The sequence below is a fragment of the Numida meleagris genome, chromosome 6 (genome assembly GCF_002078875.1).
Source record: "Numida meleagris isolate 19003 breed g44 Domestic line chromosome 6, NumMel1.0, whole genome shotgun sequence".
In the NCBI taxonomy this organism is placed as follows: Eukaryota; Metazoa; Chordata; class Aves; order Galliformes; family Numididae; genus Numida; species Numida meleagris.
The window spans coordinates 5,180,522-5,193,812 of NC_034414.1; the positions used below are offsets into that span (position 1 = coordinate 5,180,522).

General features: G+C 38.6%; 1 protein-coding gene and 1 long non-coding RNA gene across 8 annotated transcripts in view; one reads left to right on the plus strand and one right to left on the minus strand.

Annotated features, from left to right (window-relative positions):
* Positions 1-13,291, minus strand: part of KCNA4 (potassium voltage-gated channel subfamily A member 4) — a 307,754-nt gene that overhangs the window by 234,234 nt on the left and 60,229 nt on the right. For 6 of the 7 annotated variants that reach the window (XR_002440499.1, XR_002440478.1, XR_002440480.1 and 3 more), the window contains one exon: positions 7,185-7,287. The gene's annotated coding sequence lies outside the window, so the exon portion shown is untranslated. Of the gene's footprint in view, positions 1-785; positions 1,517-7,184; positions 7,288-13,291 lie in introns of those variants that run through there. The other variant, XM_021402959.1, reaches the window with a different exon arrangement.
* LOC110401640 lies at positions 2-5,082 on the plus strand. The gene is made up of 3 exons (XR_002440506.1): positions 2-673; positions 1,891-2,550; positions 3,057-5,082. It is a non-coding gene; the product is annotated as an uncharacterized LOC110401640 (long non-coding RNA).

Here is a 13,291-nt window from a genome sequence, read left to right on the forward strand (position 1 = left end):
ACATGCACAAACACACAAAAATAAACAAAACAAAAAGGGAAACGATTGGATTGTTTTCCTAAAAGGTCACACTGATCAAATGAAACTGTGTCATCTATTACCACCGTATTCTAATCTTCCCCTTCCCACACTATTCACACTTCTACATTACACACACACCCACATCACATGCACAGAGAATTTGAACGACTCTGTTCATAAGGGTGTGGGTGGGTATGTCATATATATAGAGACAGAGATGCAAAATCATACAAGCACTTGTGTCCATACACAAACACATGCATGCTTCTGAAACACCAACACATACAAACACCAATAAAATTACTGCAACACACTGTGCATTCAGATCTTTGAGTACATATGTAATAGATACACCCACATACATCTATGAAATATTACAAGAAATGTATCTACACAAAGAGCTTTTCATATTATTTCTAAAAACACAAGATCTAAGAACGTTACGTTTTAATCTATAACTGAATTTTCAACTGTAACAAACACCTTATTGAATTTAATTTGGAAAAGGGCAGGTACAATGCTCACTCAAGTGAGAACACCGTGATACGATGTGTCAAACTACTGCAGGTGCACTGAAGCAACATCTACATGCAAACACATACAAGAATGCACACACACACGCCCCTTCGAAACAGAACCCTCATTTACAGTGGTATGTATTAATATATGAAAGAAGGTGAATACAGACTATTAAATGACTGCTATTTTTTAAATCATGCCTATATAACATGCAAAACAGGTCTTAAGATTGCTGTTATACTTACTGTTCATAGACAGAGAAATAGGAGCGCTGTTCTTGCTCGTGTAAGGATTTGGTGACAGCAGCCCTGAGCAGGGGGCTGCGCCAATTGACCCACGCCTGCAGGTGGGTAGGTCAGTCGGCATCACAGGTTGAGGAGTTATTTTTCTCCCTGCTTTCCCTGTGCAACAAGAGTGCCAAGAGCGAGCCAAGGAGGCAGCTTAAGCTGGGGGCACTCTGCACAACCGCAGCTTCTCACCCGGGCATATGCAAAAAGGCAATAAGCAACAGCCTCGCTCCAAAAGGAAAAAAAAAAAAAAAAAAAAAAAAAAAAGGAGGGAGGTGAGTGCGTTCGTGTGTAAGAGAGAAAAGGAATGAATGGGTGAGCGTGATCACTAGGCTTCCCGAGCCCAGCTTCTGCTGTAGATTTGTAAATCAACGTTAAGTAATCCGTGTACCAAGCCTACTTCCACTGATGGGAGGACGAGTGTTGCTTCTTGCCGTTTCTCCCCGACACGTCCAAACAGCAGCAGCTCAGCCAGCAGCTGCCTGCATCATTCACTTGTTGTGCGGTTTTGTGGTAACGCTTACAAAAACCATACCAATAATAATTCTTTAAAAAAAAAAAAAAAGAAAGAAAAAAAGAAAGAAAACCACCCGAGGAAGAAGCAGCTCTCCGCCACCAGGCTCCACCGTCCGATTTGCTAAGCGGCAGCCAGCAATCGCGGGAGCTGCGCGGCCGTCCCCTGCGCTGCCGCCGGCGCGAGCCCTGTTGCTCCGCGGAGGCACCGCCCGCCGAGCCTGCGCGCCGCCGGGAGCAGCCGGGGGCCGCGGCCGTTCCATCGCGCCGCTCCCGGCCCGCGGTCGGCCCCTCGCGGCCGCGCCCCGCACTGCGCCCTCCCGCCCGGCCCGGCGGCGGCTCTGGATCGGTGCGTTCAAGACGGAGATTCCTGTTCCAGCGCTGAATGATGCATCAAAAATCTCCGTGCCCAAAGCAATGCTGCAAGCCTTGCTTTCTGTTTTTTGTTTTTTTTTTTTTCTGTTTGTTTGGTTTTGTTTTTGTTTGTTTTTTTTTTTTTTCCTTTGGGCTTTTGCGGGTTTGGTTTTCTGTTAGTTTTGTTTGTTTGCAGGTTGTCAAGGTGGCTGTGAAGCGCAAAACCAAGCGCCAGTTGAGTGCCTGAGAAAGATCGCAAAGCTGGCTCCACCTCTGTCCTCCTGGTACGTTCACTCCAAGAAAACCAGAGAGCAATTCCCACTGCGCAGCAGCCTGGCAGCTGTACGCTCTTGTCACCAAAGCCTGTTTAACATTTACCCCTAATCCTGTACATACGTGGAAGAGAAGGTCCTAGTTCATGATTAGGACAACATCACGTATTTGCAGACGAGACCTAAAATAACAGCATTTTGATGCTCCTGCTAAAGGTGTCATATCTTTGCTCCCCCTACCCTCAGTCTGCAACACCGGCAGTGCACAAACCAGATATTCCTTTCCCATCTGGAAAATTCAAGTTGGGACTGATTCCATGAAAACGCCCAGGTCCACTCCTTTCCCTCAGTCCAGAGAAACCTACAGGCTGTTTCCCTTCAGATCCCTCATGGCAAAAGCCAGACCATTCGTGTTACCTCCATCTCCGCTGCCTATATCAATTAGTGCTCATACTCTTCATCTCATTCATTTCAGTAGGTTGACATACGACTGTATATGGGAGATTTAAGGATCAACCAAATAAATATTAAAGGACAGAATGGCCTTGTCAGAAGTACTTCAAATACAAAAATGACAGCTACAGGTAACCAATTTTTGAAAAATCACAATGCTTCAAATTCCATAGTTGATATATAATGAAAGACATTACATGCTCCTAATGTCAGCCCACATTCCATTAAGACACAAACTGGCATCATCGTAAGACGAGTCCAAAAATTTGATGCCCTGGGGTGCACTTTAAAGACATTCTACTAATTTACTTCCAATACCAAAATACAGATTCTTCCGCAACTTGGCACAAGAGAATAACAAAGGCAGAGATCAAGCCCCTATCATCATTTAGTCACCAGGATGAGTACAATGCCATAAAAGGAGAGGGATCATACACAGGATTCCCTATAATTAGAAACACCTAGAGACCATCTACTTCAGTAAAATTTTAATTCCAGGTGCAATCATTTTGCAGAATTCAGTCACTAGATTCCCTCAGAAATGTTGTGTCACTTTGTATCGGTAGGATCCGGACATGTTTTTCTATTCCTTTTTCAAGTCTAGCTTTTTGAAATATAGCTTTTACCTTTCTTGAAGTTTCAGATGCATTTCAGACGCATTCCCAAGGCTCAATCCTACAGCAGGTTCTGTTCAATATTTTCATGAATGATCTGAATGCAAGAACTGAATGCAACTTTAGCAAGCTTGCTGATGATACTCAACCGGGAAGAACTTTTGACTGCCTGAAGGGACAAGAGGCCTTGCAGAGGGATCAAAAATAGCACAGACAACAGGACAAGCAGAAGACCTTTTTCAAACCCTTTTTTTTTTTAAGTCCATTTTAATTTGGTAGGGATTACATAACTACGTGCAATTCAATCCAATTCACAAGTTTTATCTGTTCCAATTTTTCTTGAATGTATTTAAAACAAAAAGAAAAAACTTTATGTATTTACAGATGAACACTATGACTCACCTCATTCAGCTTTATATTTTCATAGTATTCAGAAAGAAATTTTATTTAAAAGATACTACATTCCCTCTGCTCCTTTGTATTCATAAGGGATACTATTATTGGTAGAACAAAGAGAGAATATGTACATGTCATTATTTCCAGTAGTACTGTACTAAGAGCGTTATAGCATAGAAAAGGATCTGTAAGGTATGCTGTCGTACAGATTTGCTCTGTTTAACAATGATGTGGAGGAGAAATATGCATCATTGCTTATCTATGATTATCTATGCATACAATACCAGAAAAAAAAGCACACAATAATTTAATAGCATGTCCATGCAAAGGGAAAACGAGATTTCAAAAGGTTATGTTGCTGTGTCCAATATTAATTTATGCTATCTCCCAATCGCTTCAATTCACACTGGCAGTCTGGCCTCAGTCCAACATTCATCTGCCTGCTGTAATCAAGAGTTCTGTGCAGAGAATAAGACTGCACTACAGCTCTGTACTTATTGCACTTCTAGAACATGAATTATTCTATTTCCATTTTAGGTTGCTTTTTTTTTTTTCTTTTAAAAAAAAAACTTTTCTGCTCCTCCCTATACTTGCTTCACTCTTATTTCTGTTAGCTTCTCAAGGTACCTGAGCCAACTCCCCATAAGATCAGGAACTCCCTCCAAATCAAGTAAAGTGTTGCAGGAGTAGGCACTCGAAAACAAACAAACAAACCACACAAATTAAAAACAAAAAATCCCAAACCTCACATACAGAAGGACTATAGTTACTGCATGATTTCACCAGTGATGAAACATGGTTCAGAGTATGTCCTTCTCCCTTCCTCAGCTGATTACAGTGCTGAGTGCTGGAGACACTTAGGTACCAAAGTAATCACGAATTCTTGTCTCTGCAGCCGAGTTTTCCCTGCCACTGTTTCTATTGCTTTAGGGAGTTCCCATTTTATTCATATTTCACTAATCAGGCTCAGTCAGACACACTTGTCAGAGGATCTGGCTCTAATACTGTTTTTTTGAATATGACTGGCACTACATAATGAAGTACTTAGAATAAAATACAGCCTATCCTCATGTCAGCTCTTATACACAACGTATATGAACAGCACATCTGTTCATTACTCACACTGCAACATGCTCATCAACGGAAGTTAATATTCCACAGAACAATAGATTCTTTTATACTCTCCTAGGAAAGTGTGCAAAACCGCTGTCATTTACCACTGAGTTAAAGATGAATTAGCAGTAAAAACACCGATGATGTTTATATTTGGAGAATAATCTCTTGCATCAGCGTACGGAACTATTTAGAAACTAGGATAAAAATACCACGTATGGTTTATTTTTGGACTTGAAAATTTCTCAGTTCACTCTGTGCAGGCAGGGACTCATATCAGAGAGATTCTTCAAGTCAACAATACAAGAAAAGAAAAAAGAAAGGAAAGAAAAAAAATGGAAGGAAGAGAAAGCCTCTAAGTCAGGAACTGCTTGAGAATGGAGAGACCAGCCACATCACTGCTCATGCTGACATCCTCTTTTCCAGCGTAACTAGGATAGTTCTCCCGCTTCATTTTTTCCCCAGAAATTTGTATTTATTTAGAATGTAATAATTTTGGAGCAGACAAGGCACCTCCTAACAGATACGCCAACTAGTACTCAGTAGTATAGATCTCAAGTTTGGATAATGTTATTGTAATTAATTCGTGAAGAAAATGAATTAAATTCATACAATTACCTAAGTGAGTGCATCACTAGATTCAGTTCATTTCTGTATTCAAGAATCAGTGTATTACTCTCAATACGTGATTTTCAAACTATACTAACAGTAAATGCAATAATTTTAAATCCTGGAAATACTGGTTGGTAAATTCTCCCTTGCATGTATAGGACAGGTAACACTCTGAGGGCATGGCAAGTTAATGTCTCAATGGGATTTTGTCAGGAATACTCTTGAGGAAAACAACATAGCAGGCTAATAATTAATGTAGCTTTGCACTTTGAAGTTAACAATGACTTGCAGAAGAACCAGAAAGGAAAATCTGTAGAACAACAGCTCAAAAATGCTACTGTTTAAATTCTGAAGACTTACTAGCAAGATGATCGAGAAACTCATTCTCTAGGAGCTTGCAGTAGGTAAAGAAATGAATTTTAGATGTTCAAGACTGGTATGAAGCATATCTCATATTTCTTGCAATTTTTAGGTACAAAAAAAAGTATTTCAGGGAACTGAATGCTTTTAGCAGATAGATGTTGCCCAAGTTCTTACAGCAAATACATTTTTATAACTCTTACTTATGAAATTAGCATGAATGAAAGGCATGTGCATGGCAGAAATGTAGGATCAAACCCAAAACAGCGGATACACCAACACATCTGTAACTGCTCAAATCTTACTAGAAGACTCAATTTACTAAGTTGAGCAGTTACATTAGATGAGAAACTTAGCTGGACTAGAACGATTCGTACTAAGGAGTCTAACGTAATTCTACAGGAGATCCAGGTTTCACAAGTAACTGTCTCGGTTCATAATTTGATGGTAATCAACACAGCTTCAAAATGAACCTCTGGAACAAAATCAGCACAGTCTGCTCTGGCATCATCCTGTCACCCTGCTGATGAAGACAGAAGCACCAGGATAGACTGTTTTGTGGCACCAGGTGAGATCAGCGAAGGGAGAAAAAGCAATCTGACTCCACACTCCTCTCATTAAGTAGGTCAACAAGAAAAGGAACACAGCCGTTCGCTTTTGACCTTTAGGGGTGTTTGTGAGGGAAAGCTTTTTTTCCACCACTGCACTAACAAATAATTTTTCTCCTGCCATGATAAGGATACAGAAAATTGCTCCATGTTTTAGGAGACTGATTCTGATAAATCTGAGTTCATGACATATCAGAACTATACCAGAGTACGTATGTTATAGGCAAAATGTTTAATTCCTGTCTTTTCCACAACCGTATAAACACAAATACTGGAAGAATGCATTACTTTTTCTAACCAATCTTGATAGACTTGTGTATCAGAGAAAACATGAGAAATTTTTAATAACGAAAATCATGGTAACAAAATGAGAATGTATTCAACCTTATTCTGACGACTTCAGGATCAGATTCACAGGGAAGCTACCCACCTAGAAGTTTTATATGTCCTGTGTACAGACCCACGTGGGAAAGAGTATAAAACAAACTGTTCCCAAATCAACTAAAAGTTTGTTAAAGCTCTCAGAGGTGTACAAAGCACAAAGTGAACACAGAAAAAAAATGCTCCCAGCTAAATCAAACAGGCAGAATTAACTGACTTTGGCAAGAGCAAGAACAGTTATTATACACGCTAGCTAGAGAAAGATAAATTCTCAACATGATCAAATGAGATAACTATTCTTGTGGCTAAGTTTGAGCCAACAAGTGGCATAGATGGCCTCTTACGACAGACTTTATCTTGGTGTGAGGCAAACATGTAGTTTTGTTGTTGTCATCAGTATGATATTTACCAAGGAAGACCTTTCCAGAATGGAAATGTCCTTTATGTAGAGGGTTCCACTGAGAAGGAAACTGGTCTGAATGGGGTTGGGGACTAGCTAGGAACTGAGAATTTAAAGTAAGTATCACAAAGGCAATATAAAAAATTGCTCAAATATTGTGTTATATATGGAGATACTATAAACACTTTGGGAATTACTCTTTTGAAAGAGCAATTCATCTACCTTGACATTTCTTCAGAGAAAACAGGAAAGAGCATTTCGGAAATCACATCATGTCCTACCAGTGTTTCTCCTCACATTCAGGCAGAGTTGTCACAATCATGTGAGGGAAGGAACTGCAGCCCGGATGACCCTTTCTTCACGTGTGCATCAGAGTAGGTAAAGCTGTGTAGTAAAAAGATTACAACTTAATTAGTGCAGCCCAACGCGGAGGTCTCAAAAGTGGCACCTTATCCCCGCTGCCCAAATATGTATGTTGCATGTATACATCAGATATGATCTGTGCAGAGTTTATATTATTTTGTACCCTTGGAATAGAGCAGCTCCTGAAAAATCCTTAGTTAAAATCAGTTCATTTCTACCCTATTCCTATTGCAAGATAATAAAAAAAAATCAAGCCCTAAATTTAGAGAAATCTGCAGTTTACTACAGCAAATTTCCTCGTATCTGTGTATAAACACAGGAATACTTGTCATGTGATTAGGTGTCTCTGAGCATTGCTTAACCGTTACTGAACACAAGTACAGAAAAGAGTTTTCAAATGGATAGCAAAAACTATAGTTGTCATTTATGAACACAATTATACTTCATACAGCCCTGAAAATTGAATTAAGCGTAGTTCATTTAAAAATTTGCCACCGTATTTGTGTCAAAATTCTGTGTCAGAAATAAGGATGTGCCAGTTCTAACCATAATGTTAGCCTTGGCATGGAAGCCTATGGTCAAAAGTCTTAATGAATCTGTTGCCAAATTCTGAGTTAAGTACGTGAATGTAAGTGCCTAGCTAATTCAGACCCTTTCAGTCTAACACAGACTAATTTCTTTCCCATACTAAGGCCAAAAGCCTCACTAAATTGTTCAGGATTAAGACTATTCAGATAATTAGTTAGACTAGAACCTTTAATAGCTGGTAGATAATTTGCTCAGTGGGATGCAGAGCTAAGTGTATAATTTATTTAGGAACAGCTTATCATATTGCCCATGTGGATCTGTATAAATGACACGTAAAACTATTAGACATGCATCTCCTACCTGAATTCACTAAGAGTCAAGTTGAAAATGGACGCTAGTTTTTGTCAACAAAATTCTCCAACCAGATTGGCTAAAAGGCCTATTGCTGAAGAATTCAGTAACGTTTCTCACCTCGAGATGGGGTATAAATCCCTCTGCTAGCGGAAGGAGCCTAATCTACCTATGCTTTTAGATTACCTGTCTCAACTCAGTTTAACAACGATCTCCTCTTGAATAACAGTACTAATTTACACAAAGGATTACTGATGTATCAGTTATGAAAGCATCCTCCACGCTAACTGTGCTCTGAACATCCACTCTATTTTTCTTCACCAACATCTAAACATAGTATGAAATGGATTAATCAATGAATATTGAACACAGCCACTGTGCTAACAATATAGCAGCTTCTATCCACCAGTAAAAATAACAACTTGAAGCTTGACTGAGGCTATTCACCCAAAGAGATCACGGTCTGTAGGCTATGCTGCCATACCACTGTCTTTCTAACCTGCTTAATATGCATTCTCTTGGATAAAATAATTTCAGATAATCATAGTTATATGATAAATAAATAGCAGTTACAGGAATAGGCTACCTTCTGATTAAAATGACCTTTACAAGGCAAACTCATGTTCAGCATGTTCGGTAACATTCATAAGTAGTTATAATAAGGCAAAAATGAAGAGAAACAATCTATAAAAATCTAGTACACTTTTTATGGGGACAGGATAGTCCTCTCTGCCATGTACTCCTCAGGCAGCCACGTTAAAATATTCTAGGAAAACAGTAGAAAGTAGCATCTTCCATTTTTTTCATTTCCTCAGATACTTGTTCTAAAATAGAGAATGAGTATCTGAAAATGAATTTAGTGTTGAACAAGTGTCAAGTATTTAGTAAAATCACAGTGCTTACTGATTCAACCACTACTGAGAATTTTCACATGAAAGGAATAAAAATGACCTACACTAGTTGTTCCGACAAAGTGGCTGGATTTAGTAAAAGGGCTTTAAATGCAGTCCAAACAAAGGGATCTGAGCAATCTAAAACTGTGTGCATTACACCTGAATTTCAATTTGATACTCAGACTTTCTTGGTATAAAGTGATTCACATACAAAAGCTTTTAACTATTTCAGGAAATGTCTAGCACATCTCCCTCTTCTGCCAAGTGGAATCAATACATTTCTCATGTCTGTGTACGTGCAGATATATGGACACGCAAACGTGCCACCCCGCCCACAGTTCTCTGAGGGTTTTCTTTGTGCAACCGTGGAGTTATTAAATGACAGAACATGATATGTGAATCACCTGCGGGAGGAAAATCATTACTTGAAAAGATACAGCATCATGCCTTAATCTTTTCTTCCACCCTACCCTCCCCCTATATGGTAAGAATTCTAACGATGGCTTAAAAACAAAACACAACAGTTTCCCAGGAAGAATTTGTGTATCTGAAATTGCTAATCTGCATACTGCTCTTGTTAGCAATGGCAAAGGGGAAAACAAGGATTGGCTGAAAATCAACCTAAAGTTGACTAAGATAGTCCAATACAGACTGGGAATATCCAAAGGTAGGAATTAGTATTCTAATGTTCAACAAGTCTGTAGTTCCTGATAATAGTTTACTCTGAATACTGTCAAAACAAATCCCTTTCTTTATCCACAAATAAAGAAAAGAGCTTTCTCATTGCTTGCATATGCAAGAGTCCATTACCTATCTTTAGCTAGGAAGACAGATAAATCAGCATCTATCAACTTTATGGGGTAATTTTATCAAGTCTTGGTTCAGCAGAGTGGGAGCTGTAAATGAATGTTATTTTACATTGGAATTAGTGCTTGACAGATCAGGCTTTTTAAGCAGTTCTGGAATGTTCTTTATATTAACAATGCACTATGTCAAACTAGTAGAAAAAAAAATCTGATACAAAAGCGTCCATTATCTAGGGAAATCATAATTGGTTTTCCTACCTGCTTTCCTTCTTAAATTACTCCCAAAAAGCAAAGTAGATAATTGCAAAGTTCAGAGCAGCAATTATATTCTCACTACAGCAGTCTTGATGCTGACAAACTACAGACCCAGTACACACACAAATACACTGTTTTTGTTTACAAGTGACAATAAAGCTAACTTTTAAAAGGTGCCATCCCTTACTTTACTGAGATTTCCACATTGTATGTGTGGCATTTCAGCATTTTCTACATACTGCACAAGGACTCTTGTTCAACAAGATAAACAAGTGTATCGTACTGAAAGGAAATACTAGTTTTATACAACTAGTGTCTCTTTTTCTTTGTCATATCCTGATGCTACTTGCTGAACTGTACTACAGCTAACTCCAAAAGTATACAGAGCTATCTTTCTCTTGTTATTTCCCACACAATGGGAATCTGTCTCTAATTGCTTTTGTGCAGCTCTACATAACTTAAATTATTCTTACCTTGCATTTCCATTTCCTGTCACAGCAGCACTATTTGCACAAGTTCAGACTTAGTATTTCAGTTTCCTCAGGACCATAACTTAGAAAATGGCACTTCATGGCTTTTCATTCCAGCACAGTTTAGATAACTACTTTGGGTTTTATATTTAGCATTATGATATGCTGTGACTGAGCTGCATTTTCCTGTCTTTTGTAGCTTTTGCTAAGAAACCACTATTCAGTAAATCTTTGTTATCAACATAAAGCGCTAAACTTTGTTACTTATTTTGGAAAGACATGTTCTTGCTTCTAAAATGTGCCTGATTTTCATCAGCTTCCTTTATTTTCAAGCAACTGCTCATTGGACCTTTAGCACTTCCTTTTCCACTGTTTTTCTGGGCCAGCAAAAAAGAGACAAAACAGGAAAAATGTAATAACTCCTACATTAGCACATAAGAAGAGTAAAATGTGCAAACTAATTCTCAGGTTTTACTTAACCAAAAACTCCTAACAGTTCTCAGCAGCACTGCACCTGACTACTCTGGAAGAACTTGGAGGTATTTATCAGGCTGTCAACTCACTAAACGTTCTCTAAAAATACAGTAATTTTATCTGTGAACATCATGATAAAACAACAACCAACACAGTCCAATTGGCAGGATTTAGAAACACCTTCCAAAGAAGGTGGTGAGTGGCACATATCAGAAAATCCTGGGGGAAAAAAAACACCTACTTTAGAAAAACATATGTGCCAATTTTTTCTCCTTGACAAACAGGTTCCTTTTCTGCATAATTTTACACTTGGGAATCATAGCTACTAGAACTCTAACAAACATCAGAAAAGTAGCTTTCTTATGGTTTCACTTCTCAAAGGATTTCTCTTCCTTAGCTTTGTTGCTCAAAGACTATACATTTGACAGATCACTTAAAAATAACCTGCCTTAGCTTCACAATTCAGTTCATTATTCTTCTACTCTCAACAGAAACAGCCAACCATAAAACCACACACTTTCTATGGAATCTGCATTGTGCCTCATAAAAAGCAAGTGGTAGAACCTTTAGTGCCTGGTGCAGATGACTTGTGAGTTTCCTTAGATCAAGGGCACTACCGTTTTGCTGATGAAGATACAAGAGCAAATTTTGTTGCTGATAAGTATAAAGGGTGATTCTCCTCCACTCCAGTCCATCAAGTGCCTACAAGTCTGAAATAAGTCTTTTTTTACCCAGATTTGATTCTTCCTCCACATCTATTGGCTGAACTGCATTTATAATTCCAAATATTAGTGGAAAATTTCACATGCCAACAGTATTCTGCTGTAGAGCTATCTGCCACAGCGTTTGTATAGTAGTCCAAGAAATGAGGTCAAGACTTAAAACAGCGAGGGAGCGCTAGAAATAACTGGACTACACCAGGAAGAAATTAGAAGTTTTCAAAAGCACATGCCTGTGTGAGGTTTTATATGCCCCTGTCTACTCTTCCAACCATCCCTTGACCTAATAAAATACGTTAGTTGTCCCTAAACATTTAAATATGCAGTATTTTGAACATTGGAGTAGATGTTTTTCAGTTTCAGCCCCTACCACACTGTATCCACAGGGATACTTCATTGCTTTGGTGTTTTGCTTTCCTCTTCTAGCTTTTGGCTATTTTATCCTCTTCTACTTCACTGTCTATTTATGAGACTATATAGTTCCCAGCTACATTCTCAGCTAAGATCATAAGATGACGTATGCTCCTAGATATGGCCTGTAGAATAAAATAAGGACAAAAAAAGTGTTCCCTAGGAGAGCGTTTCTTGTTCAATTTTAGAACAAGATGCAGTATTAGAGAAAGCCTTGCAGGAAATGTCACATGATCCATTACCATTTACTGATGAGTAACAAGCAGTGAGAGAAGCAAAGCAACAATGTGGTAAATCTTATAAAAGAAATCATAGGTGAAGATAAATTCTGACAGTCGTTATGAACAGAAAAAATGAAAATACAGCCTGAGTATGGAGAATGTTCTGATACAAAAACAGTGAGATAGCTGTGATTCCAAAGGTGATGTATTTGAGAACTCTGGGGAAAGGAATAAGCTCATGCTGGACAACTATGTATGCACTACATGGAAACCCTCTATGGGATAACTGCAGAAAAGAAGAAATGAACAGAAATTTTGAGGCTGAGCCAAGTACAAGAATAAATTAGCAGAAATTTGTTGTTAGTGATGCGCTTAGTGCAACCTGACAGCAATTGGCAATTCAATTATAATCAACACAAGCGCAGTCATAAGGCAACATAATATCTTAGCCAGAACTACAAGAAGCACGTGTTATTTCAAACCAGCTCATCGGAAGGTAATTGCTGCAGCAATGTGAACACAAGTATCTCCAAAATTCTTGGCTTCATATCCCTCATTCACAATTGCAAAGTAATGCACTCATTTAAGAATAAGCTGGGTAGACGCACCATGGTGTAAAGAGTTAGTCAAAATAAGTTAAGCTTGGCAGCTTGATCAAGTAGCACATTGGTTACTTTGCACTGAATGACAATCTAGCAAAGGTTATGGACATTTGAGTGGCAGCTAACAGAACAGGGTAATATAAAAGCTTTGCTGAAAAGAAGGCCTTGGTTTTTTTTGTTTTTTTTTTTTACACCATCCAGAGAGGGATTTCCCACAGTTGAAATTATGGCACTTATCAAAGTATGAAAAACACAAGTTTTAAAATAGTTTTGCTATTTTTCCAAATAATGATAA